Below are 27,563 nucleotides of genomic sequence, written 5' to 3' on the forward strand. Positions count from 1 at the left end.
AGGGTTCATGGTCAGTTTTCAGTTCATGGGTAAAGGGGAATTTTTAGGGTTTAGGGTCAGTTTTGGGTTTTTGGGGTACAGGGATATTTTTAGGGTTCAGGGTCAGTTTTGGGTTTTTGGGTAAAGGGGTATTTGTAGGGTTCAGGGTCAGTTTTGGGTTTTTGGGGTACAGTCGTACAGGGTAAAAATAAAATACATTTAAATTAAATCAATTAAATGAAATAAAAAAATATAAAATTACATTAAATTATTACGTTTTTAATTTATTTTAAATGTATATGTATTAGTTTTAATTTTTTAATTATGTTTTAATATTTTTATTTAATATTTGTAAAATTATATGTATTTTATAATTATTTTTACATTATTATTAATACATTTAAAAAAACGATATTTTTAATTTCGATATTTTTGTACTACGATATTATTTTTTCGATATTTTTGTACTTACCTTGTTAGGGATAGGATTCCTATATTTTTGACTTCGATATTTTTGTTCCGATATTTTAGTATTTCGATATTTTTGATTTCGATATTTTGTCAGACATTCTGCCTTGATACAGCTAGTGGAGATATAAAGTGAAAATATTGTATCCAAAATAACGCCTGACAAAAATAACTTCTCCTAAATATTGATTCAATAAATATTGCCCCACTGGAGTTAATAATCAAAAATCTACACCCAATGGGACTAGCTTTTGTACATGATGTTTAGGACATGATATTACTGTCTGGCTATATTTTTGCTAATGATATTCTCACATACAACTCAAGTAGAAGAGTACTTTTCATTTTACGTCATTGCTTTACTAAAATATTGGACAAGGTGTAAAACTATAGTCTATCAATGAATGAGCATATTCCTGTGAGCTTTCTGTTAATGTGGCAGCATAGTTTGGTATATTAGAGGAGGAAGGGACAGATAGGAGAAGGGAAACGTCACATTTAGGTAAAAAAAAGTAGGTCAAGGTTTTCAACAAGGCAGACAAATTGAGATAGGTTTAAAAAGAATAGAAGTGCGGGTTCTGATTGCTCAGCCTTAAACATATATGGTTGCAGCTGGAAGAACAATACAAAGAAAACAAGACATATGAAAAACCATAGGACTTCATGTCTGTGATAGTAATGACTACTGTATAAAATGGCCCAGTAGATACATTTATCCAGTGCTTAATTTGAACTGGTGGTACCCACCGCCCCTCTTACTTCTGGGGACTTGGACATGTTTTTATCGTCAGACTTTGCCCAAAGAGGGAAAAAAGCAGGAAAAGGGGACGAAGGAGGAAGATCATGATGGAAAAACAGTTTTAAATACTAGCCAGCCTTAGCATTTGGTATCCCTGACACTCAGCAGAAGCACTAGTAGTCTTCTTTGAAATATCTGGGCCCCACAACGGATTCTTTTGCAAACTATTCCCTGCATAGCTCCATCTCAAATATTCACTTCGTTCCCTTTAAACTATATATAATTGGGGCAACCCATGGAAAACAATGAGACTCCTGTGTCTTTGGCTGAACTATTTCTTCTCTTCTAGCCTGGGAGATCAGACTTTCAAAGATTTCCAGAGCTGTTGTTACATAATAAAGCATTGCTGCCCTCTGCTCAGTGTTAATGGTCCACCCCAAAATTGTGGACCTGGGTTAAAAGTACAAAGGGCGGTAAAGGTCAAGTAACAGCTGTCAACACCCAGCATAAGGAGGGTAGTGAAGGTATTAGCATGTTTCCACTGATGATGCTCAACAGAGGCAAACACTCAAACGGTCAGCCTGTTTCATGTCCTTGTTACTGGCCTGGGAAGCAGGCAAACAATGGTGTCAGCATTCAAGCACTCTGATAGGCAGAGCCAAACTCAGTATTTCACATGTAGCATTAATTAAGCTTAATTGCCCACACCTAAGGGCAATAACAACTATTAATAACCCTCCTGCCATTATGGGTTTAAGCCGCAGGTGAGGGCATATTGCCACAGGGACAATTAATGCCATTGTTACTACCCAGGTGAGGAAAGTGAGGCCAACGAAAAGTAGCAAAACATAAACAAACTGAGTCTATTTCTTTCTACTATTCTCTGGTTCATTGGAATACCTGCTGAGCGAAATTCAAGGGAGGAGCCTGGGCAGGTGTATTTCAAGAAACTGCTCCAGAAGGGCCTGACGGGGCAAATGGCATTAACAACGTGGTCTAAACCCTGTATGCTTTTTCAATACAAGCTTAACAACGCTTGCCTTTACCACGCATATGCCTTAACCACGCATATTCCTTTACAATGATTTCTGTTGTAAAGGTGGTAAAGGCATATGTGTGGTAAGGGCAGTCAGCGGTCTAGCATTGGAATGAGTGGCTAGGGGTGGGAGTTGTTGGAGACTATCTGCGGACGTTAATGGAAGGAACAGCGGCTTAGTGAGTAGTTTTTCAGAATTTTAGGTTGGGCTGGGGCCCTGGTATTTTTCAGGGCTGGGGGCTGAGTTTTAGGGCTCAGGGAGGTGGGGAGGGGTAGTTTTTAGGGCTTAGGTCGGAAGTTTTATTAGGGCTGAGGCCGGTTTTAGGGTTCAGGCCAAGGGAATGGGTGTTAAAAGGGCAGGTATTGGGGTTGTTTTTAGGGCTAAGGTCGAGGTGGTTTTTAGGGCAGGGGCTGGATTTTAGGGCTCAGGTGGGGGCCTGGGTGTTTAAAGTGTAGGGGCCTGGGGAGTTATTAGGGCTGGGGGCCAGTTTAAGGGTTCAGGGTGGAGGGGCTGGGGTGTTATGGGGGCTGGGGTCAGAGTTGTTTTAAGGGTAACCTTCACCACTCTTTACCTTTACCAGTCAAGCCTTTACAACAACATTTGTTGTAAAGTCATGCATGGTAAAAGCATGCATGGTAAAGACATGGTTGTGATGATGACCGCATTGTTAAGGCATGTGAAGTAATAGCATGCGTTGTTCTGTCATACAGCTGGCGGACGGAGTGCCACTGGGTTATGCAGCTGGTTTTTCATAATATCTTTCAGGCGAGAGGCAGCTCCTACAGCATTCCCTATTTTAACCAGTGCCAGTCATTATGCTGGGAGTGGTCCACAGCACTTCAGGGAGACATTGGTGCAGACTGTGCCTGTTTTGCAGGCCTTCGACAGTAGTTATAAATGGTACATGAAGCTTACTTCTGATTGGCTGGCTAGCTTCCCACATTCCATCCAGGAGGCTAACGTTTGATGTGATGTGACAGCACCAGGCAAAGTCATGTTTAATCATCAGGGTTCAAGTGAGTAAGTGCAGAGCCACTGCCTAAATGTTCTCTTGGGTAACGCAAACGAATGGGTATCTCCAGCAGCACGAGGCCTTCGGGCAGCTGAGAACCACAGAGAACTGAACCGAGCCTTTACTGAGGATGGCCTGTGGTCACGGTCTGTCTTCTATAATTGATTTCTTCTCAATAACTCTGAAGGCCGAGGTTATTTGAGGGACACCAGTGGTAGCCTGGTGCAAGAGAGTTGATCTTTAGACGATATATGCCCTTTATTTAACCTTGACTCCACTAAAAAGAAATAAGATTCATGACGTGGAGATGTCAGGCTTAGACTACCTGGGTAGTTTCCTGCACGTCATGGTAGTTCCTACTTCTTGACAGTTGTGAGGCTACTTGACCTTATTTCTTTTCAACCAATCTATGACTTTAATCCTAGGCAGTGTATATCAGTGAGAAAAGAGAGAGGAGAATAAAAGAGATACAAATATCACATGCTCATCTAGCCTCTACACATGAACTGTTCACTCCAGGTGTTGTGACCAGCAGATGTTGTGATGCCAGTATCACATGTACGTCCCTGCTTCAAGCCAAAACCCACATCAATCAATGTGCTTTATGTATGGTATCAGACGTCACTCAAATGCTCACTACCACCAAATAACCACCATTAATTCATCTGTATTGTTCAGGATCTGTCGCAAACCAGATATCTTCAAGGTGTAACTGTGGGAATGTGCCTTTTAATGACGAAACATATCAGTAACTTTTGTCCTTGTTCTATTGTTGTAGCCAGAGTGGTAACACGGCAAACCCATGATTTGGCACGTTAAATTTCATGTGCCTACCAGCATCCATATTTTAATAAAAAAAGGTTTCCAAGAAGAGCAGACCTTAACTAGGGAATCAAAACCAGGTGTACAGAGACATAGACAGACAGGACATGCCCTTTTCTTAATCTAATTAAAGTAAACCATAGTTTTAGGATCCTTGCATACTTTTACTTCACACAAATGATCAAAGATTTGTATATTCATTTTAACTTGTGTTGGCTGATGCATCTCTATTCCCTTTCACAAAAACTCTTATGTCATTCAACTGAGAGCCCTGGAGAACCGATGCAGGCAAATCATATGTGGTTTTGGCCTCTCTTTGGCATTTACCAGTGTTTAGGTCCAGCTTCTGGCCTAGCGGACTCCAGACTTGATGTGATTTTCCATGGAGAGCGCCTCCACCTACTGAGTATATGCACTGCAAAGATGCTGATGTTTAAGCATCTACATTTAAAAACTCTACAAATATTTGAACCTGCTAACTTAATACTGCGGTGATGCCTACATTCAGTCACATTATAGCACACGGGTTCCTGCTGCACAGTTTACAGGTGCCGCCTAGGAATTCAGTTCACAGGGGAGCAGACAGGTTCTTTCAAGATGAGTGTGTGTTTACTGATGTTTCAAACACCTTTGTTGCCAAAACAGAAGCACGCCATGTTGTCTAAGTCTGGGCCTGATGCCGCCGTTCCCAGCACCAGGAGTTCACTCCTGACATGTATACAAGGAGAGTGTGGACATTTCTTCCAGGTCATTGAAGTTCATTTTTTGGGTGCAGTCTGCACTAATAATTTGAATTCGGACCAACATTGTTTACCCTGCTGAAGTAGTGGTGCCGACTTGTCTTTCTGAAAGGGGCAGTCATGCCGTAGTTTAATGCAGTTCTATTCATGTAACTGAAATGGAAAGGGTATTTTATGCTGAAACACTTCTAGAAAGGAAAAATCTTCCACTCAGTTTAATAAATTGAATTCAGTAAGGATGGTCACAGTTTTACAGCAGCCACTTTGCTTCTACTTGATTGACTCGACTCAGTGCTTCTGAGGACATCAAACAACATCACATTTGAGAATGATTCAGAATGCTTGGAGCAAATATGGCACCTTGAAAGATAAGATAGCTAGGTGGGTTGAGTGCCCACGGTAGAGATATGTGTTTATCTTGAAGCAAGAGGTTGCTCTCAAGATACTCTTTCGACACACTGATCACCGTAGGCGCTGAAATTAGTGATTCCGGAAAGGGGGGGGGGGGCAGGCTGCTGCACCCCCAAAAATAACCATGCTGAATTCAGAAGGTGAATGAGCGCTAAAGTTGCCTTTAGATTTTATTTTTATCATGTTACATTTGCTGCGAAATCAAAGACAAAGGTCAAATGTCAGGCTCTGTCTTCAGACAAATTCCTGCCAATTCGGAAAATATTGTTTACTTTTATTTCTCAGACTAAAAAGTGAGAGGATTTTGTAAAAGTGACCTAGATGGCAATCTTGCTGGGGGACAGGAAGGGAAAGGAAGAACAGAAGCATGTCAGTTTTTTGTTCAATACACAACAACATTTAAATACCTATAAATTAACTATACATATATTTCAAAATATATCGGCAATTAGTGAATCACAAATGAAGCACAATTTTTCTGATATGGACGTGTGGTAGAAAGAGAGATTTTAACAGGATCAAATTAAGATCATAACACTTTACTTGGTGCAAATGATAAACGTTAGCTGAAACCAGATTTCCACACATCATCATTTGTACCCTATATATTTGACCAGTAAAACTGCATGTCTATGCAGATTTAGTGGCCATTTCACAGAAAAGGAAATGTGCTGTCTGTAAATGGCAATGTGCTACTCAGCAGAGATCCAAAATACACCACAGGCAACAAACTACTCCCTCACCTCTCTCCTTCTGAATGGACATGGCACATTTGCCACACTTGTTTTTTGGGTGGCACTTGGATTGTTCACAGTCTCGACGACTTCATTGATATAACATCAATGGCAGCACCCCTGCTCTGAAAATAGGTCCAGCGCCACAGCTGATCACTTTTCCCTACTTGCTCTTTGCCACAAATGTTCAAGTAGAAAATAGGCCAAAGGTTAGTGGGGTTAGTTAGGTCCAGTTTAGACTTTGGTACCAAGAGAAGAGATCCTGCTACAAGTCCCCAGGACAAGATGCTCTTTCAACAGGCTCTTATGGTACAGGATATATCAACAGCTATGTTCAGAGTTACTGTATACTAGCGATGCTGGTCAAAAGTACATGACATTCGTAGAGTTCAAGGCTTCCATCTAAAATGCTCTGTTGGCACTGTAATGGCATAAATGAATGTATGAAATAAAATGCAAAACTCTTCGGGTGGCACCAAACATAAATCTAGCAAAAACTTGAGCGTCCACTCCAGTTTTCTGAATAAATTACATTTTATGTGAGAAAGAAATTGCCTAAGAAAGCTTTGCGTAAACCTTTTTTTTAAAACCCTGCCTTGATGGCATGTAATTGTAGTTTGCCCAGAGTAGTACACCTTTGTTGCTGCCAGGATGGGCTACTAATAAGCTTCCCAGTGAGATATGCATTCACAATTATCCTTTCCTCCTGAGGATTCCTGCAATATAGTTGGAGTTGTCTTACTTTGTGCTTCATTACTGACAAGTCAGAAGAGAACAAGGTCCCGCCCAGTCCTTTAACCGCATGCGCGCTAGCGGGTTTTCCCGCTGCGCGCTGAAAATTTTAAAAAAACGCCTTACGTGACAAAGCCAGTTCGTCATGCGCGCTGCGCAGGTAACGCCCATGACGAGCTGGCTTTGCCATTCGCATCGAAGGGGTTAAAAGTTTCAATGTCTTGGTTTTTCAAAGGAGCAATCGCATCTTGGACGGCATTCCTTTGCTGGAAGTTTGTGCTACCATTGATTCCAGAGTATTTATACAAGCTATCTACGCTCTGGAGATATGTAGACTATATACCTACCCAGCACGATAATTTGTCATAGTGGTTTAAGGTGATACACCATGGTGTAACTCTTGTCTACTCAAGATTTAGTAGTATGACTATAGAGTGGAGTATGGAGTTGAATTTAATCAAAACATGGCTGACCATGATCATGAAATAACCAATAAATAAGATCGAGGAACATTAAAGTGTAAAATAAAATCAAGTAAATGGCCTGGATTGTGGTTTGAACAACCAGACCCTTTGATAAATCCCAATTAAAATAGCAAATTCAGAAAATCCTTAGCTAGGCCACACTCCTCATGTTATGGAGTCTAATATTATATTGGATGAGTCATCATGAGAACTGAAAGAGACGTTCTCTTTTTACCTGGTATCTCTTCTGAATGTCAACCTATTGTAGTAACCTTGTCCAATAACATGTGCATGTACTTGCTTACCACACATATCAAAAGGGCTAGCATGAGAATGTCATGTTTTTGAGTGAAAAATATTTATTTTTAATCACTGTTATTCCACTTCAAATATCATACTGAACAGGTGTATGATTCAGCAAACATTTAGGCCCTGATTACGGGTCTGGCAGTCCAGGGACCACCAGGCTCGCATGGGTGCTGCAGTGGCAGTTTCCTGACTGCCCGAATACAACCGCAATGGGGCGCCACCACAGCTAGGGAACTGGCGTTCCCTGGAGGTGGCGCGGCGGTCCTGAGGCAGCAATATGTATGGCGGTCCCGCCAAGCATATTACGAGTTTCATCACGGCCAGGGTTTACATGGCGGTTCCTCCACCATGTAAACATATGAGACCCTACAGGTCCCCCTTGTGCCTCACGCCATGTGGATGCACACAGGAGCACAACATGTGCCCCCCCTGTGTGGATGCACATCAGTTCCTGCATGGCATGAACTTTCGAGTCCATGCTGTCCAGAAACTGTTATTGACGTTACCATTGAGGTACCTGATTTTGAAGGCACAGCTATAGGAACGCCAATAAAAAGCCCACCAGACAGGAGAAAACTCAAAATCTGGCGGGCAGCCTCACCACTGGTTTGGCAGTGCGGTGGCAGGCCAGACCAGGCGCTGCACTGCCAAACACATAATCGGGCCTCAAGTGTTTGTGATGATGTCCAGGGCTGGCAAAAAAAATGCCCACATAGTCCAAGATCTGTGCGTGTAGTTTCAATTATGTGTCTGGTGTCAGGGGTGTTACATTTTCTATTTAATAAACTTTGGGTATTGACATGGATGTTGATTTATTATATTAAGAGCTACATACTTTGTTCCATTGTTAATTTAATTTACATCTTGTTTCCATCTTCAAGGCATGTTTAATGTCTTGCCATGCATCATTATTGTGCTCATATTACATATCTATAAACAAATGTGTTCGTTTATAATGCTAACCGCCCGGGAGTTTGGTTAGGGGTATAAAGTGGCAAAATTTATATTTCATAACTCCTTGAGAAAGTATATACATTGAAGATAATAACTAACCTGTAATGTAAAAATGGGTTTGTTACCCATGAAAAGAATTTCCCTAGGGAATTTCAAAATATCATACCATCATCCCAAAACATTTCACTAATATCAGATGTCCCTGTCACTATTATTTACTATATTTTTTGTCTGTCGTCCCTTTGCTTTTGGCTGCGGGCCCAGTCCTATGAATGCATCATTGATCAATAGGTCTTGTCTACAGTGATTGGAATTCATGATGAGAGGCAGGAACCTGGTCACAGGATGCAAACCTGTAACACAACATATTTATGCATTTAAATATTATGGAGTTTTGTAAGCGCTAGGAATAGTAAGCTTGGATCTCGTGCCAGTCTCAGGCTATCCCAGATGTGAAAATGTTGTAGAAAATGCATTTGTCACATACACTAAAGAATTTAATAATGGGAATAGGTATTTAGACAGATTCTCTGAAACAGAAATACTGTGGACCAAAATAGTGTGTCAAGAATATCGAGGACACAAATATTGTGAAGGTAAGTTTCTTTAGGTAAGCAAAGTTTTACTATACATCACTCCACATATATGTACATTGACAATATGTATATCTTTAAGGTACCTAGACGTGGAGTTAAGAATACTAAATCTATACTTGCCTATTTGCACTTACTTACTCAATATTTTGGTCCTAGATATTTTCATATAGGAATACAGCAAACACAGATCCAGTAACAAACCAAAAACAATCCCCTAGTAGAGAACGCTAAGCTGAAGAAACATACAAGAAATGGGGGGGTATTACAATGCAGTTTATGGATCACATAGGGATGGCAGATGTCGGGAGCACCGACTGAGAGAGAAAGATGGACGATTGATCTTATTATTTCAGACCCATCAAAGGATTACAAAATCAGGCAGAACAAAACAGTCTCATATAAATACAAAGCCTTCTCACCCAATGTCAGTGTGACACTGCGTAATTCACAGAGTATTTAAACAGCTAACTCAATTGGAGACAAATCTCTTTAAACAATCAGACAAGGGCTTTTAAAAGGATTGTGATACATATGTCCCACTACTCTCCTCAAGTTAGTGCATTCTTTGAGTATAAGCTCTGGTAATTAGAAAAAAAAGACTGACCAAAACAACTATTTGTTATTATGTCTGCATACTAATCCCCTTACGGTCCTGAATAAGGCCTCCAGTCAGACGTGAGGGCTGATACAGTGTGACAGACAGTAAGGCCCACTCCCTTAAATATCTCAAAATATATCCACCACTAGAAGAAAGGACACATTCATGTAGAAATCCTCCACACTACAATTGGAAACCATGCAGGGGCCTCTGTGAGCAGCTCTACAAGGGCATTATATTTGCTGTGAAGCTCACTCTGTGTCATCTATCACAAACTCAACAAGCTAACAAATCTTTATGCACAGAGAAAAGCACGGCCTTGAACATGAATGGTGTGCTACGCGTGAAATTTCTCTGCATATATTTTTGTCTGCATTTGCCCATGTCCTAAGTCTTATTTTTTATTTCACACATTTTATTAGGTTTTCAACACAAAAAGTGGTAAGCACAATAACAGGGTGTAACGACATAACCATTGATAATTTCAATCTGATGAATAAGTACTGTTACGCGAATGAAAAAAATGATACAGTACTCAACAAGGTCTGGATGACAGTGGTTGGCTGACAGCTAAGGTGGGAACTAAAAGAAAAGAGGGAACAAGGGAAGGAGGGGAGAAGAGAGAGAGAAGTTGCCACAATGATCCATTACAAGCCTTGACATTCAGAAAAGATAAGTATGGTCGGTTAAATGGCCAATCATTAAGCTTCCTCCTGATAATACTCGCCAAAAAATCATGTATTGTCACAAATTATTGATGTAACATGTCAACGGTGGGGGCTTTTTTCATGCACACTAATAATAAATCTGCCAGAGCTTGTTGAAAGCCTCCTTCTGACAGATGAGTGGTACGATTGCACTATGAAGTATGTGGAACACTAACCAGGAATAGGTGAAAATGTCCTGACAGTAAAAGATTGAAGTTCTGTGTCTCCGATTCTAGTTAATTATGCTTCTCATAGCAGTTCACTATGGAAGCTTGGCACAAGTGCCCTTCTTATGGGGCATGGTAAGTGCAGCACCTCCATGCAGAGCCCTTTTAATGCCCGGCGCGACTCCGCAGCTGTCTGTAGGACATAAATTTACCAGTTCTTAAAATATACACAGAGAAGTCTTTGACGTCATCCATACCTTTTCACCACCTTCTGTTTGGGGTATCATTCCTCTTTCCAGTAACAGCTTCCATTGGACTATATGAGGGACTATTTCCCGTCTAGAATGTACAATCAGTCATCACGCTGTCACAATGAATTCTTATACAGGAAGCTTTCGTTCCTTTCTTCTTTTGACCCTGACAAAGCCAATTGGGAAGTCTTTAATGTGATAAAGAGCATTTCTGCATGCAACGCTAGTATACAACATTGAAGAATGTCTGTTTTTACATTCATTGACACATTAAAGCCGGTCCCATTGGCTTTGTCAGTGCCTGTTTGTCATAAAACTGAAATAACATCCTGGGCGATGGAGCCCTGAAATATTTGAGTCGTGCTGTTACATTGGTGTGGGTCTAAAAAACGTATCGATCCTTATAAGGTAAAGGCTCTGTCAAGACAGAAAATATGAAACAAAATGAACAGTTTCCGGACTGACGACAAAACTTCATGTTACCAACACCGCATGTTGGTAACCTTGTAACAAAATAAACCTCTGCTACTGAGACACGCTACTGAGAACGGTGCATGGGGGCACAGTTCCTGGGTGAGGTTAAGCCTGCAGCCCACAATGTTTGCTTATTTTCGAAGTAATGTGATCTTTTGCATTCTGATACCGCTCGCAGATAACAACACCTGAGGAAAGGCCCAGCCAAATCTCTTGTGGTTAATCCTTCGTGCAAACCACCCACGTTAAAAAAACGAACTTGGCAGAGGGATCAAAACAGCCCCAATCGCCAGGTGTTACTGGAGCCGCCATTAATTCTGGGAACAGGACATCACCAAACAACCCCTCAGGTGTGGCAGAAGCGAAGCCGCCATTATTTCTGGAAACAAGACATCGCCAAACACCCGAACATACTTAATGGGGCGTGAAAGCAAACAGGCACATTAGTGTTATCAAAGAGCCGCTGATCCAAGTGAAACAAAGGCTTTTGATTGGACAATCTCAAGATGCTCATCTGCAACAGGCGCTCCCCATTCACAAAGGCAGCGGTGCAGTGTACACTTTGATTGCAGATAAGAGATGGGAGTGGGGGCCTGCAGATGAATGAGCTATTCAGTGTGGGCTGCTGGCCCCAAGTCATGGTGCAGCACAGTCAGAGACCGAAAATCTTGAAGCATGCAGCAACATAGTGTGCGGACAGTGAGGGCAGACAGGAACTGAGGCCTTACTCCAGAAATACAGGGATAAAACATGGAGGAGGTCCTTCCCAGGAAAGCAGAAACTGTTTTGCATGGTGTAGTGCTAGTATAAACCGGCTTCTTGGCGCTAAGAACAAAAGACCAAATCAAGAGAGGCCCAATATGAAAAAAACACACATCTGGAAGAATAGAAATGTCTTCAGAGTCTTTCAAAGGAACATAGAGGAACCCACAGCAAATGAACTGAAGATTGCTTCAAAGTTTGGGGCCCAGTACATCAAAGAGTGCCCCCTGCTGACTGGGCATGTTTAACTTTGGGAGCAACCAAAGCAACAGAGATTGAAAGCTGAGAGCTATTAAAGTAATACAGGGGGTATAAGGCGATAAGGAAAGACTGGTCAGAATTATAGAAATCTCTAGGCTTTAAGCAAATGCATTTAATGTGACATCTCTGCTCGATGAGCAGCCAGTGCAGAACTCTTGGGGTCTCACAAAATTGCTCAACTTTTGAAAGATAGAAAATGAGGAGGGCTGCTGGGTCCTGTACTCTGGAGTCTTGTTAGGGAATATGCCTTAAGACCTCGGCATTAGACACCACAGTAAGCCATCTTTGAGAGTGAGGTGGCACTATGGACAAAAAAGATGGATTGGGATGCATTCTGAGTAATTACCAGTGGCTAAGATTAATTCAAGCATCCCACTCATCATTTTTTTTAATTGAGTGGACACACGCTGTTTTCACCAAACCAGCCCAGCTGCATTATCGGCCTGACCTGTACTCCGCAGAGCGAGCGAGGAAGGCTCTGCCACCGTCACGGACTCCTGCGGTGTTGAGACCCCCCACCGCCTCTCTACCGCCGTCCTGCTGTTTGCTGCCAACTGACAGCGGGGCCGCCGAGTGGAGCGAGGCGAGGGGCTGCCTACAACTCCCGGCAGCCCTCGAGGTCTCCAGCCACACCCCCTTGACGACGCGCTAGGAGGCGCATAAAGGGCGTCAGCGCCCCCCTCGTGGGACGCGAGCGGGACGCTGGGCGAAGCCTGGGCCAAGGGTGGGCCCGTCCAAGCCCGTCACAGACCGGAGGAGACCGGGCCGGGCGCACCCCCCTAACAACTAAGTAAAGGTAAACCACCGAGGACAGGCCCCTTAATAAAAAGCATAAGCACTCCTCCTTTCGAACCAAAATCAACCAAGGTTATTACCTTTGCTCCACACCTGGTCAACAAACATACAATGACCACGAGAGGCTCCAGAAGCAAAACTATGAAAAAAAACGTAACAACTACTGTCGGTCCAATTGAACAATTCCTACACAAAGTAAACGAAAACATAGATCAAACAGTTCTGTTGATTGACCGTTGCGTATCGTACGAGCTAGACCAAGCACGGCGCTCATCAATGGGCATCTTGGCACAGGCCCAAACACCAAATGCGATACCCCTAAATAAATCTACCATAGACACAAATGTTGAAATACACGCCTTACCTAACACCGTTGACTTATCGGTAACCACACAACTGTCACAACTGTCAAACTCACAATCCTCACAGGATCTTGAACTGACCCCCGATATCTTCGCAAGCCTTCAACCGATAACCAATGATCCAACGCAACAAGAACTAAGAGGCATAAGGGAAGGAGCAATCCCAAAACAGAACCCCTTACAACCACAATCTAATAGTCCAGTTCACACAAGTGCCACTAACCCAGATACTGCCAGTCAACAAACTCAGGAGAACATCGTCATCACAGACTCCTCTAAGAATATCCTATCCGATGTCCTCATAGTCGAAGACCACGCAAACAGACCCAGTTCCAACAAGATTCGTCAAGACAAACCATTTGCTCGAGCAGAAAAAGGCACAAATCATTCTAAAGTAGACACACTTCTGCTAAATAAAATCGCAGAAATAATAAAACACCAACTACAACCTTTACAAAAAAGCCTTGAGATAATAGAAAAACAAGTGGCCATATTAATAGCCTCTGCAAAAACAACTACTATCCCAAAGAAAAACGATCTTCCTGTTCCTCTAGGCGCTGCCACCGACTCAGGAAAAAGAAATGCAACCAACCCACCAAAACAAACAGCTAACAAACCGGTCCATACTACCACTACAAAAACTACAACGAAAACAGTGACAGAACCAGAAAACAAATCTACCAATCAAATCAACACCGTAAAAACAAAGACCGATCAAAATAAACCAACACTCAACTCAGGTACTCAAAACCAATCAAATACAGATTCCAACTCAGCAAACGCTGCACAGACAAATAAACTTCCAAACCACCAACTGAAACTCCCTCAAGACTAGAACAAACACAGACCCACAATAGCAAAACAGGACAACCCAACAAGAGATGGAGAAAGGTAGTAAATCTCCCTCCTGAGGCAACTCCGTTCGTAGCCATCTTAACAGGCGTACCCGAATTAGGCCGAGACTCAGATGAACCTACATGGTCCCTACTAAATAAAGTACGTTACTGGTTAAATGTCAACAGGCCCAACCACCCTAACAACATTTCCAGAATAACCACGGTAAGAAGGGTCTCGTGGATTGGCCACCAGCCTAAAACAATCCCAGGAGACTGCATAATCGTAAATTTTGAAAACCCACAGGCAGTCGATTACACTTGCTCCTGGGATACTCCAGAATACAACGAAGGAATAAGTGTCAAACGCCTATCCTTTTTCTACCCCCGACAATCCCATCGCTCCGAGGACCCCACTTGGCCATCAAATTGGTCCTGGAGCCAACCCGAGCAAGGACCAAGAAATTGGCACCAGGGAAATAGGGGACAAGGATATAGCCAGAGGTTCCATCCGCAGAACGACTGGGGATACGAACCCACCGACCGAGGTGACTGGAATTCCGGTAGAAGACCACATCAACAAATGCATAACGAACCATGGTCGGGAATTCCGACATTTAACCATTTCAGCTGTCTAGATATGGTAGACTGACCACCATCTCAGCCCCATTCTCCAAGTCTCCCGCATAAAACCATCACGCTACCATTTTTGCCACCTACTGCTTCTAAAATAAATATCACAGGAAAAACTCAGTCTGTAACAAAGCTAAGAATAAATAATGATACATCAAAACAGGGAAAACCAAACGGAGCCCGTCAGACCGAAATCAGACAACAACATGGTAATTTGGTCCCGGTTGTGCAGAAACTGTCATCATCACCTTTAAATAAATGTTTGTCCAAAATAAATCAGATAACTGATCATCCAAACTCAAGTATACAAGAAAAATCCGTCCCCCTTAAGACTCATCTGACAGACAAAGTTGAGCGGAACCTGTTGTTCTGGAACGTGGCGGGTCTTGCAACAAAGCACCAAGAAAAAGCCTTCCTGGAACTGGTCCATACACAAGATTTAGTATGTCTACGGGAGACATGGCTGACTGACCCAGTCCATCTAGAGGGATACAGAACATTCTTTTCAAAAGCTACCAAATCGCAATCAGGGAGAAGCAAAGGAGGCTTAATAACATACATTTCGAATCTTTGGCCATGTCAAGATATAACACCTGTAGTTCTCCATCAGAACTATCAAATAATCAATATCAAAGTTTCTATTAATATTTCTCATACAATTGTAAATTTCTACAACAACATGAGCTCGGAAGACCTACCCAAAATACTAAGTGAAATAACTGAAACAATAAATATCCAAAAAATCAAATTTGCAAAAATTACTCACTCAATAATCTGGGGAGGAGACTTTAACTTACACATCTGCAGTCAAAGTAATGCACCCACCTGTGGGATCATTGACGAACATGAAAACGTAACCCATTTTGTACATACGGAAGAAGGAAATAATACACAAGCCACCATCTTCGAGTTAGATCTAGGGTTTGCAAATATGATAATGTCACCAACAACCCCATTCAAGCCAACCTTTCACGGAAGAGGGGCACAAACATTAATTGACTACATCCTGGTTTCTACCAACAACGCAGGCTCTATAAAGCAGTTTGAAGTGGTTAACAACGTACTTAGTGACCACTATCCCCTCAAATTAACATACCTTGAACCTGTTCGCCACAAGAATCGAGTAAAAGACAACCATACTCTATTACTACAAGACAATCTCATGTTAAACAGGTTGAATGGCTTCACCTTAAAATGGGGCACCCTAGATCAAGAACTTACCACCAAAAGAATAGTGGACAAATGCAGGCTATCCATCGAAAACTGCTTAAATCCTTCAGCAGGCGCAGACGAAATCCTGAACGACTATGACAGAATAGTGAAAACCATAGGAAATGAATTAACCAAGCCTAGAAAACAAAACAACACACAAAGAAAAGGATGGTTTAACACCAAGTGTACAAAAGCCTACTCTACCCTAAAGAAAGCTCTAGCAAAGAATGAACGAAACAGGGAAGAGATAGCCAAACTACGGAAAAGTTATGCGCAAGCACTCAAAGAACGGAAAAAAGAGATTCAACATAATCTCTGGACTCAGCTTTTAAATAGTAGTTTGCAAAAAGACAACATAGCATTCTGGAGAATAGTCAAGACTCCTTTCCTAGCAGGGAATAAGGAGGGTCCATCCTTAGACGTAGCAATTAATGCGAAAGACTGGGTGGCGTACTTTACAGAAGTCTTCAGAGAGGCAAGAACCGGAGCTCCACCTACTGGACCAGCGCTCCCAGCGGTGAAGTACCCGTTAGATATACACTTTACCATCAACGAGACACAGAAAGCCATTAAATCGGCAAAAAATGGTAAAGCGCCAGGCCCAGACTCCGTTCCAATGGACCTCTATAAATTCCTTCCCGACCTCTGGTCCCCACTCTTAACAAAAGTATTGAACGCAGCTAAAGAAAGCACCCTCCCTAAATCTTGGTCAACATCAATCCTAATTCCCATCTTCAAGAAAGGTAACAGAGACAGTCCTTCCTGCTACCGACCCATTTCACTTCTGGACTCTGTGGGTAAGATGGCAGGAAGGATCCTCCTCGATCGTCTACAGGAATGGTCTCAGGAACACGGGGTCCTCTCAGACCTTCAGTACGGGTTCAGGGCCGGCCTGAGCACCGTGGACCAAGTCCTGAACCTAACTCTACTGGCCGCAAAATACACAAGTGTCAAAAAAACCAGTCTCCACCTAGTCTACGTTGACCTTACGGCAGCGTTTGACTGTGTGGTACACACAAGACTATGGCTAATAATGCTGGACATGGGGATTGATCCCCCAATTGTAGATTTTTTACGTGAGTTATACTCTGACGCCACAGGCAAAGTAAGATACGGGCTGGAAGGACAACTCACAGACAGCTTCCCAATACGGAAGGGGGTCAGGCAGGGGTGTGTACTGGCCCCCTTCTTATTCACGCTGTATACCAACGGCCTAGAGGCAGCAATGCTGCAGGGTACAAAAGATTTTCCAACAGCAGGACGGCGACCAATTCCAGCATTGCTATACGCCGACGATGCGGTGATACTTGCCCGAACTCCAATACAGTTGCAAAAAGCCGTAAACAACTACTGTTCCTTCATGACCAACCTCAACCTGAAAGTTAATATAAAGAAAACTTTCGTGATGCACGTGGGCAGTAAAGGGAAAAGGACGAAAACAATCTTAGTAGATAACACACCACTCGAAACAACAACAACCTACCCATATCTTGGAATTACCATCGACGAGGAGTTCAAATGGAAAGACGCAATTAATTCCCGCAAGTTATCGCTCATACGAACAGTCGGCGCTCTAAAAGCCTTTTCTCTCCGCCTAGGGAAAAAACCCTTTGGCGGAGATGTTAAAGATTTATAAAGCAAAGTGCATCACCACGGCTATCTTTGGAGCAGGAGTTTGGGGAACGGCAAACGCTGAACAAATTCAAAAGATCGAAACACCTTCCTCAAATTTTTACTAGCAGTCCCTAAGAGTACGACTACCTTCGGATGCCACTTAGAACTTGGACTAGAAAATATTTCAGATCTGATCAAGATCGAACCCATAATGCTATGGCGCAGAATATGGGCAACGGAAGAATGCACACTCACAAGAGCAATCATTGAGGACTGCATGAACCTAGAACATATGGAAAAGATCAGGTGGCTTCATTATGTAAAAACCTTCCTCACAGATATTGGCCTACTGAGGTTTTTCAACGACCCACAGTCAGTCGCAGACATAGCGAAAAAGGAACTAAAAAAGATATGTCTGTCCCATTTAAATCAACTAAGACTGATGTCAGAAATAGGTAAACCGTCGGTACAACATAGCCTCATGATACAATCTGTTCCATCCATACAACCATATCTACAGGAAGACCTGACACATTTTGAAAAACTACTGTTAACCCGTATCAGGTTCAATCTTTTTCACATCATGGTCTCATTGCCCACCCAAAACAACTGGACATACACTAGAACACCATGCCCCTGTGACTCTAATTCTTCCCAGTCCACAATCCATGTCCTCTTCTTCTGTACCTTTTATACTCCATTCCGGAAGAGATGGATTTTACCAATCCTAAAAGCAATGAAGGTCAGAAGATGTCGCCCAGCATTTTTGGCATTGCAGCTCTTGGACAATCTACTAGTCTCAAGATCCGTGGCACACTACCTTAGAGTATGCCTTAAACACCGTACGAACTTATGAACACCCCGTGAATCCGTCTAAATACGGCCTCTAGTAAATGAATTGCACAGTATACAGTGAACTAAATTTTTAACTCATATCATGTACTTTTTAAACGTATCTATTTTTATCAGTGTTTTTTACAGTATAAATTTGTACTTTTGTGGTTTTCATATTGAAATCCGAATAAAGTTAATTTTGATTTGATTTGAGTGAAACACCCTAAAAGCGACGGGTATGCCCAGACATGGGTCCTGTGTTCACTTTTCCAATGGAACAAAAGCTGCACCTGATTAAAATCCCCAACTAGTCTTGGGATTCCTGTGTTCCAGGTCGCAGAGGACCTGGCCGTTTGGTTCCTGTTGGATACAAAAAAGTGATGGGTGGAATGCTTGAATTCATCTCATCCACTGACAGTTACTTGGGCCACATACTACATCCCAATCCATTGTTATCAGTTTGGACCCACCTATATGTAAATCAGTCTTGACCCTGCTCCAGTCTGATCTGCCAAGCCAGGTTTTCCCTAACCAGGAACATAAGCAACCGAGGACTGGTTTCTCCCTAGTTATGGGCTCATCAGTCGGGTACAGCTTGGAGTAAGGCCTTGAATTGGATTACTTCATTTCTGACCCAAAGAACATTTCAAATAACTTCCAACACTGGGTCCTCTAACATCCATCTGTCCCCATATGGAGTTCCTCAGGCCTCGGTGCTCAGCCCATTGCTTTTTAACTTGTACGTAACCCCACTGGCTCAGATCGCCGAATCGGAAGGCCTGACCATGTTTACTTATGCGGATGATTTGCAGATAATTTTTTCACTCTCCAACGCAGATCGGGATTCCTCCTCCCCGCTACAGCCAGGTCTTAGCAAAATTGCAACATAGATGAGGGACAACCTGCTTAAGCTCAATGGCGGCAAAATGGAGGTTGTCATACTCGGCCCCAATCCGGATCTTTGAAGTCTTAGACACTGGCCTCCAGAAATGGGATCCCTTCCCACTCCGTCGGGCCAGGTGCGCAATTTAGGCATCATTATCGACAAAGGCCTAACCATGCAGCCTCAAGTCAGGAATCTAACAGCTACTAGTTTCACCATCCTGAGATGGCTTAGGAAAATCATCTGGGTGCTACCCGAAGACTTACAAAAGTCTATAGTCAACGCCCTAATCACCTCGCGGTTAGACTACGGTAATGTCCTCTATTTAGGATCTTCGCAGGCTGTCTCGAGACGCCTTCAGCTGGTGCAAAACGCCGCTGCCAGATTACTGTGCAGATGTCACAGAAGAGAAAGCATTTTGGGTCATCTTAAGGCTTTACACTGGCTCAGAGTCGATAACAGAGTCAAGTTTAAGACTCTGTGTTTCATGCACAGAATTAAATGCGGCACTGCCCCGAGATATTTACAATCTCTGGTTCACACTTACTCTCCTGCCCGCTGTTTGAGATCCTCATCTCAGGGCCTTTTCAGCGTGCCTATAGTCCAGCTAGCTTGGATGGGGGGGGGTAGGTCCTTTTCGTTTCTAGGTCCAAAGTTATGGAATTCCCTCCCCTTTAACTTACGTACAGAAACAAGCTATGTTCATTTTCGCAGTACCATAAAGACCTGGCTGTTCAATCAATAATTTGGATCCTGCTTCCCTTCAGAGCATCATTACCTGCTCAACAGCTTTCTATCTTGTTTGCGCCGGGAAACCCTATTTGGGTAGCTGTCGCGCTTTAAAAGCTCAACAAATAAATGAATAAAAAATAAATACATTCCAGTGACACAGTGTACACGGGGCCTACATCTGGTTTGGAGAGAATCGGTTTAGGCAGGACAGTTCCTATTAGAGCAGGATCGAGGCTACTTGGCGTAAGGCTGAGTCTAATACAAGGTGACCTTGTGGACTAAAAACAACAGACTGGGGCAGCTCCAAGTAACTACCCATGGCTGAGATTAATTCAAGCATGTCGCCCATCACCTTTTTTGTTTACATCTTATAAAGAAGGCACTTTGTAAAATGTGTACTAAGCTGAATTAAAAATACAAAAGTGCAAAAAGAGAGTATTTGGGATAGTCAGAATCCCCAATAAATTATTCTGCTCATTGTCAAGTGCCAACAGAACAAACGCTGAATCTTCCTTGTGCTTACAAATATGAATAACAACAGAGTAAGAAATGTGCCTCTTTTGGAACCTATGGAAAAAGCAAACTATCTGTTTACCCAAGGTCAATTCCTGAATTAAGCCAGGTTTGAGTAGAAGCACCGAAGATTCATGATGAGGGCAGACATGGACTTCTGTTTTGAAATCATTTAACTTTTCAAAGGAATTTGGTACTAGGAGGGTTTAGACTATATCTACGTTTCCCGTTCTTTGTCCCTCCCTGGGCCCTCTAATATTACAAATGACTTTGAGGAAGTTTGATAGTTAGAACCCGTTCTCTGCTCACTTTTTCCAATCCACTCACAATGTGTATCTGTGCCAGTGGTCCATATACAGCACATATTATGTTGGGAAAGACAGCTCAGTGGCTTAAGATAGCACAGTGAGCTAAGATAAAGCTGATAAGGTCAGCATGTAACCTGCATTTCATATGTACAGGTGTCAAGGGGTGTATTAATAACAACTGCTACAGACAGAGATGCGAAATGGCAAACAATGCTGTAGCGAGCACTGTATAAAAACACAAATAATTATGTACACTTGAAACTACACGCCGAAAAAGCACTTCGACGCCTCGTCAGGTGTAGTAAGCGCTATATATATGCAATTGCGATACAATACAGTGCAAAAGTTAAGTACACTTGCAGCGTAAGCCTACAACGATTCAAATCAAGCTCTTTTTGGACAAAAATTAATAAATCGAATAGTATATAAAGTGCTGCATGCCTAAAGTCTCAAAGCTCTATAAATCTGCTATTAGTAAGAAGCTCAATATATCAATGTTTCAGCCTGCAAAACGAAGGGCTGTTGTCCTTGCCAAGATTAAAATATACAATCAGATAGGAAGCAGAGATAATGTAACTGGAGAAAACGAGGCTTGGCTGCAGTACCCCACTTCACCGGAGGGTGGGTCTGTCTCCCCAGCGCTACATAAGGCAGCATCGAGTCTTTTATACATTGAGAACTGAGACAGTTCCGTTTCTGAAAACACCTAAATAGCTTTTTTTCACAGTTTTCTAAGCCTTTGAAATTCGGAATGCTCTACGCTGATTGTTTATTCAGCGACGTTGCTTTTTAGGAAACGTCCAAACCCTTCTGTAAACTAGCACATCTGAGACTGTGGAAATGGAATGTAAGAGCCGATTGTTAAAAATGTGGTACACTGAAAAAAGCACGTGGCTTGCAGCCGTAAACAAAGCAATCAGAGCTGGAGAATGTGTGCCTTTTGTTGAAAAACACAAACAAATGAAATTGGGTCATTTGTATGCAAAACGTTAACTCGGGACTCCAGAATGTGGCCTGTCTCTCAACTGGGTTATCGTGTTTCTGCTACAGGCATTAACTGGGATAGATGAGTGGTTCCAGAAACAGGGCGGATATTCCGAACCCCCAGAGTTTCTGATATCGGGGTACCGGTAACTCCAGGGGTGTGGAAAATCCGGCACGTTACAAATTGGACCCTGAGTGTCACTACGGCCCTCACTAGGAGTGCCCTCTTAACGCCCCATCCGAATTGTAAGATCTGTGGGAACATCATGGATCTCTTTATTTTCACCTGGACGGTTCGACTGCTGCTGAGAACAGTCACCACCAACCTGTGAAATGAGGAACTACAAGAGAGATCAAACCCAGAGTTACCCATTTCCTGGTAATTCCTCATTTCTTGGTGGACTTTCAGGATCCAACTTGTAATGGGCTTGTTTATCCCCACCACTGCCTGTACGCCTAGCCCAGGTATCGGTAACACCCCAGAGCTGCCTATACATGTTTTTTGCTAACTATTGAGGGAGAACTTCAGCTGGGGTGGGGGAGGGGGGCGAAAATCTAGGCCATTTAGCAGGCCACTCCTAATGAGAGCTTAAGAAAACAGGAATTCCCACAGGAATCAGTAAATCTGGGTCTCTTTGCCATGGTAAATTCTCATTTTGGCTGGGGGGGGGGGGGGCGAAAATCTAGTCCATTTAGCAGGCCACTCCTAATGAGAGCTTAAGAAAACAGGAATTCCCACAGGAATCAGTGAATCTGGGTCTCTTTGCCATGGTAAATTCTCATTTTGGCTGGACTTTCAGGTTTGTTGGCTCCTTTTAGCAACTCAAAACTCTGGGTGACATAAAGACGTGATTCAAATGAAGCCGGTACCGGCCCCATAGGAATTAAGAGGCCTCTTATACTGGGGACCTTTGTGTGGAGTCTGCCACTCTTGAATGTAGCAGTCATAGCAGACAATTAAAACCACAACGGAGGTTTTCAGTATTTATAGGGTGTGGTAATTACTGCCTATCACAAGTTTTATGATATACTGGTCCGATTGTCCTGGTAACTCCTCATTTCTCCCAGACTTTCACGCAGAAAAATTGGCAGTTTTCAAAGTTAAAGTACATAAATTCCCGGTATTTCCAGATTTCATATTTCCGGTGAGGCAGATAACTGCTCTTACCAGCCCCATCGGACTTAAAGAGGTTACACGGGGGTTGGCGCGTGTCACTCCAGAGTGCCCCGGGGCTTGTCTTTATGGCTGCCCGCCTTCGAGCCTCTATGGTTTGCAGGTAACCTTCACCAAGGAACAGGGCTCTTACTGCCTTAGCATCAATGGCAGGCTGTGCTCTTGCTCGCGGAGCATACGGGAGATCCCCGTTTCGAATAAAGCTGTCCCAGCCTTATGACAAGGCCTAGAACACGGGCAGCGGTAATCTGTGTTTGTGTTAAAAAATAATGATTTACAAGAACAGTTATTACTCTGAAAATCTTATACAACTATTTGATTGTGAATACATAGAACCATGCGTATGTGCTCATGGAACTTAATATGCGTGTGTTACGTTGTGGGGCAGGCATTGACAATACCAGGTATAAAAGGCAGCTTTCTATCTTCTAAGAGGCGTACATCCATAAACATAGGAAACAATGCGCCCGCAAATGAAATACACCTACAAAGAGACGCACTGATTCACTAACACATACAAAACACACAAAGAACATGAACACACAGACACCGAACCACACACAAGGGTACACACAAACATAAATACAAACAGAACACACATACACACAAACAAACACGCGCCAAAAGACACAAGCGTAAACCCGCACACACTTCACTGACACTGAAATTACATAGGTAATCATGATGGCAGCGAGATATACCGGTGAGGGAATGAAGTCGAGTTCAAGTAGTCGGGGTCTCTACAGCAGCCCGTAGGATGGGACCCTAACCTGACCCCGTTCAAGGGAGTGCCGTTCACACTAAATCTGCAGCCAGACGTTGCGTGGGCAGAGCCCAGCGACTGCTGCAACGCGTTCAGACACAGCGGGCTGGTGACAGGCAGGGAAGCCCTGATCTCTGCTAGTGCTTTTCCCGCTGGCGCAGACAAGATGCTCGTACCCTGAAAGGGGCTTCTGCCCACTGCATTAGTATTCAACCATACAGGATCACATCCGTCCCCAACAGCCTCTGAACACAGGTCACTGAGCAGTGATTTAACCAAACACCTCGTCAGTGCGCAGGGGTCGCTGTCACCAGCCGTAGTCTGACTCGAGGGCAGGATACTTGTGAAGCCCGCGTGGTCTGTAGTCAATGAGCGGGAAGCGCGTGAGCGGTGACAGGAAGAGACCAATGAGCAGCAGCATAGATACAAGGGAGCAGGGGGTGGGGGAGATGGGCAAACGGATAAGGAAAGGGTCAGAGAGGTGAGAAGGAAGGTATTGAAGGGCGCCTGGAGAAGGAGAGATAACCCAACAACCTAAGAGAGAAGGCAACGTGAGCAGGAAAAGGGAAGAGTGAAGGGGGTGAACGAGGAACATCGGGGGTACGCCAGACGGAAACGAGCTTTTGAAGGGAGAAGGGGGCCCAAAATGGGGGCAGTGACAACAATGTCACTTATTAGCTGTAATAAGCGCTTCGAGGCAGCCTTGTTTCGGAATGTAAGGATATGCAAACCGATCTCTCTTTGTGTTTTTTGTTATGGTTTGTATTTTTGTTACGGTTATTACAAATGGTTATTAAAAACATTTCTGTTGGTGTTACTGTTGTTGTGTACAATTATTATTGCATAAGCGAGGTCTCGCGAAAAGAATCAAAGCGCCAAGTGATTCTCTGCTCCTCACAGCCACTGCTGGCTTCCAAGAGCACGCAACAAACAATGCCCTGTCGTATGCCCCGGGGTGAGCAACACTCGTGGACACACTGCAACAAAAGCAACGCAATCAACTTCCAAGCTCCAGAGGCGATAGCAGCCACTGCTGCGCGTGGATAAATGTCTTTGTCAAATGAGTGCACGCGCCGCCGCCTTCCTTGGCCCGGATTGCGCTTGTTGTGTGAAAGCATTGAATACACGTCATGCAAGGTACGGTAGGTTGCATGCACCGAGGCGTGCATGGCTCTGGAGTCTGTTTGCAAAAACCCTCAAGAGGCATGCTTGCACCACTCAGCAACCAGCGTGCACAAATATATCTGAAGGATGTATGGCTGACCAGTGTGCGCACAATTACACTGTTAAGACGCACGCAGGCAGCAGTATTCTTGCAGCACAATTATGCTGTATACAGGAAGATACGGGGTGAACTAGGCGCGCCGGTGCTCACACACTTATGCTGTGTAAAACCCATGCACACAAAGCAAGCATAGCTCAACAGTCTTGTGCACAACTGTATGGTATTGGGACCAGACACGCTGTGGGGACGTGTGTGTGTGAGTGGGAGAGAGAGGGTACTTGCGCAACTGTTGACAGAGGCATAGCGCAACAGTGTCCACAATGATAGTGTGTGTTGTAATGTGCACAACTGCACGATTAAACTAAACATATAGGACTCAACAGTGTGCACAACTGCACAATATAGGAAGCATGCAAGGTGTAACATCGGCAATACTAACAGCACAACAGTTTATATAAAAACATGCATGGCACAAAAGTGTGTATACAAGTGTACTGTGCAAAAAGAAAGCATGGCTAAACGGTATGCACAAATTATTTTCACAGCAAGCATTTAAGGCCTGACACCATGCCCAACTGCACGGTCAACTAAGCATGCAATGTGTGAGAGAGAGAAGGTGTTGCACAGTTGTAAGAAGCATTTAGAGCACCACTTTGTGTACACAATTGAACCGAATGGGACCCAAAATATCGCTCAGCTGTGTGCGCAACTGCACAGTATCACAAGCATGCATGGTTTAGAAATATGCAGAACTAACTGGTGTCTGAATCAGGAAATGCACATCAGAGGGTGTGCGCGCGCGTGCAATTGTACCTGGGTGAAGGTAGCGGAGGCTCCGCAATGTGGGCACAACTGAAATGAAGATGACGCGTGGATGGTTCAGCAGTGTGCACAACTGCCCAGTCTTGGGTGCATGTTTGACTTAGCAGTGCTTGCCCAACTACAGTATGTAGAAGTATGCAAGACACAGTCGCGAGAGCGCTTCTATCACTGTCTAGCTGGACGCATGCAACGCCCAGCAGTGAGGCCACACTCGTGGTTTATAGGAAGACTGCACGGTTCACCACAGTGCTAACTGCACGCAGGGAACCATGCATTGCTCAGCAGTGTGGCCGCAACCGTGGTTCATAGAAAGAATGCACGGTTCACCACGGCGCTCAAGGAAGCATGCATTGCTCAGCAGTGTGGACTATAGCAAAGTACAATGCACATAAAAGGCACAGCAGCGTGTGCACGAGGATACAGTAAATGAAACGTGGTGCTTGCCTTAAAAACGAAAAACAAAGACATATTGGGACATACACGGTTCAGTAATGCGTGCGTACATGATTTTATACCGCCTGCTAGTTAATTATAGCAGGAATGTCAATTGTGTACGACTACCCCGATTTTAGATATCTAGGAGACATGTACCCACTCAGAGCCCCGTTTCGTTCCTGTGAGTGAGAGCACTCAGATTAGGTGCGGGGGATGCTGATCTCTGTCTGTGTTCACCGCTCAGCCGAGCTCGGCGTCGGTTTGGTTGCTAGAAAGCATAAGCCGCTCTGCTGCTAGTTCAGTGACCCCCAGCGCAGGGCTCTATGCTCAGCCCTCAGACGGCAGCTCTAACAGGGCAGAGAGGGCGCTGCACGCCCTCACAGCAGCAAGCCCCCTTTTACCACTAATGCGTGACACTCAGAGACACCACAAGCAAGACTTAACCCTGAAACACATGGTCTTGGAGAATGCCAGCCCCAGTGCCCTGTCCGTGCTCTGCCATGTGCACATGCAGACCCCGGGTGCAGAGTGCGGCAGTTACCTGGCTGGCGTCGGTGTGGGGGCTCCCACGAAGCTCAGCATGTAGAGGGAGCCCGGGGGCTGCAGCAGGGCTGCCGCGGAGACTGTGAGCTGACCATGGAGCAGAGCGCTGCGCGGTGCTGCCGCCGCCGCCGTGAGACGGGCATGCTGCCTGGGCTCCGGAGCCTCTGCTCTGCCACTGCCTTCGCCCGGCTAGGGCACGAGCGCGGGGGTGGCGCGCGCGGGCGGCTCAGAGCGCGCGCCGCCTCTCCCGGACTCTCTCGTAAACGGAAGGCACGCGGGATGCACGTGCACAGCACGCGCGCGGTCTACCCCAGCTCATTGTTCTGTGGATCGGCGGATGCTCCGGTGAATCCAGTCACTCACGGGAGGGGGCGCACAAGCCGGGCAGGATGGGAACAAGATGCCAACATGATAGACTGCGACCACATAGTGATGTACATCTTCTCGTGTTTGGAAGAGAACTGTTTAATTAGTGTTGCAGAAATAATTGTACATCTTCTTTCAGCATTTTTGTCGGTTAGCCGCCATGCCAGTGCATGGATTTTTGTAGACGTGCGCGATCCATCAAATTCACAGGGTGAACGGATCCAGGGGCCTGGCAGGGTTCATCAGTCAAAGAGCCGAGTCACAAAAAACCTGACATGTAAAGGACACAGCAGCCATTTAAAATTATGTTATCTA

The 27,563-nt window shown here is 44.1% G+C and overlaps 1 protein-coding gene across 1 annotated transcript in view; it reads right to left on the reverse strand.

The window, feature by feature from the left end:
* The window catches only part of ST6GAL2 (ST6 beta-galactoside alpha-2,6-sialyltransferase 2), a 224,891-nt gene extending 197,748 nt beyond the window's left edge, over nucleotides 1–27,143 (reverse strand). The window contains exon 1 of the mRNA XM_086934666.1: nucleotides 26,881–27,143. The gene's annotated coding sequence lies outside the window, so the exon portion shown is untranslated. The remainder of the gene's footprint in view (nucleotides 1–26,880) is intronic.
* Between the last annotated feature and the right edge of the window lie 420 nt (nucleotides 27,144–27,563).

The sequence above is a fragment of the Lissotriton vulgaris genome, chromosome 8 (genome assembly GCF_964263255.1).
Source record: "Lissotriton vulgaris chromosome 8, aLisVul1.2, whole genome shotgun sequence".
NCBI lineage: Eukaryota > Metazoa > Chordata > Amphibia > Caudata > Salamandridae > Lissotriton > Lissotriton vulgaris.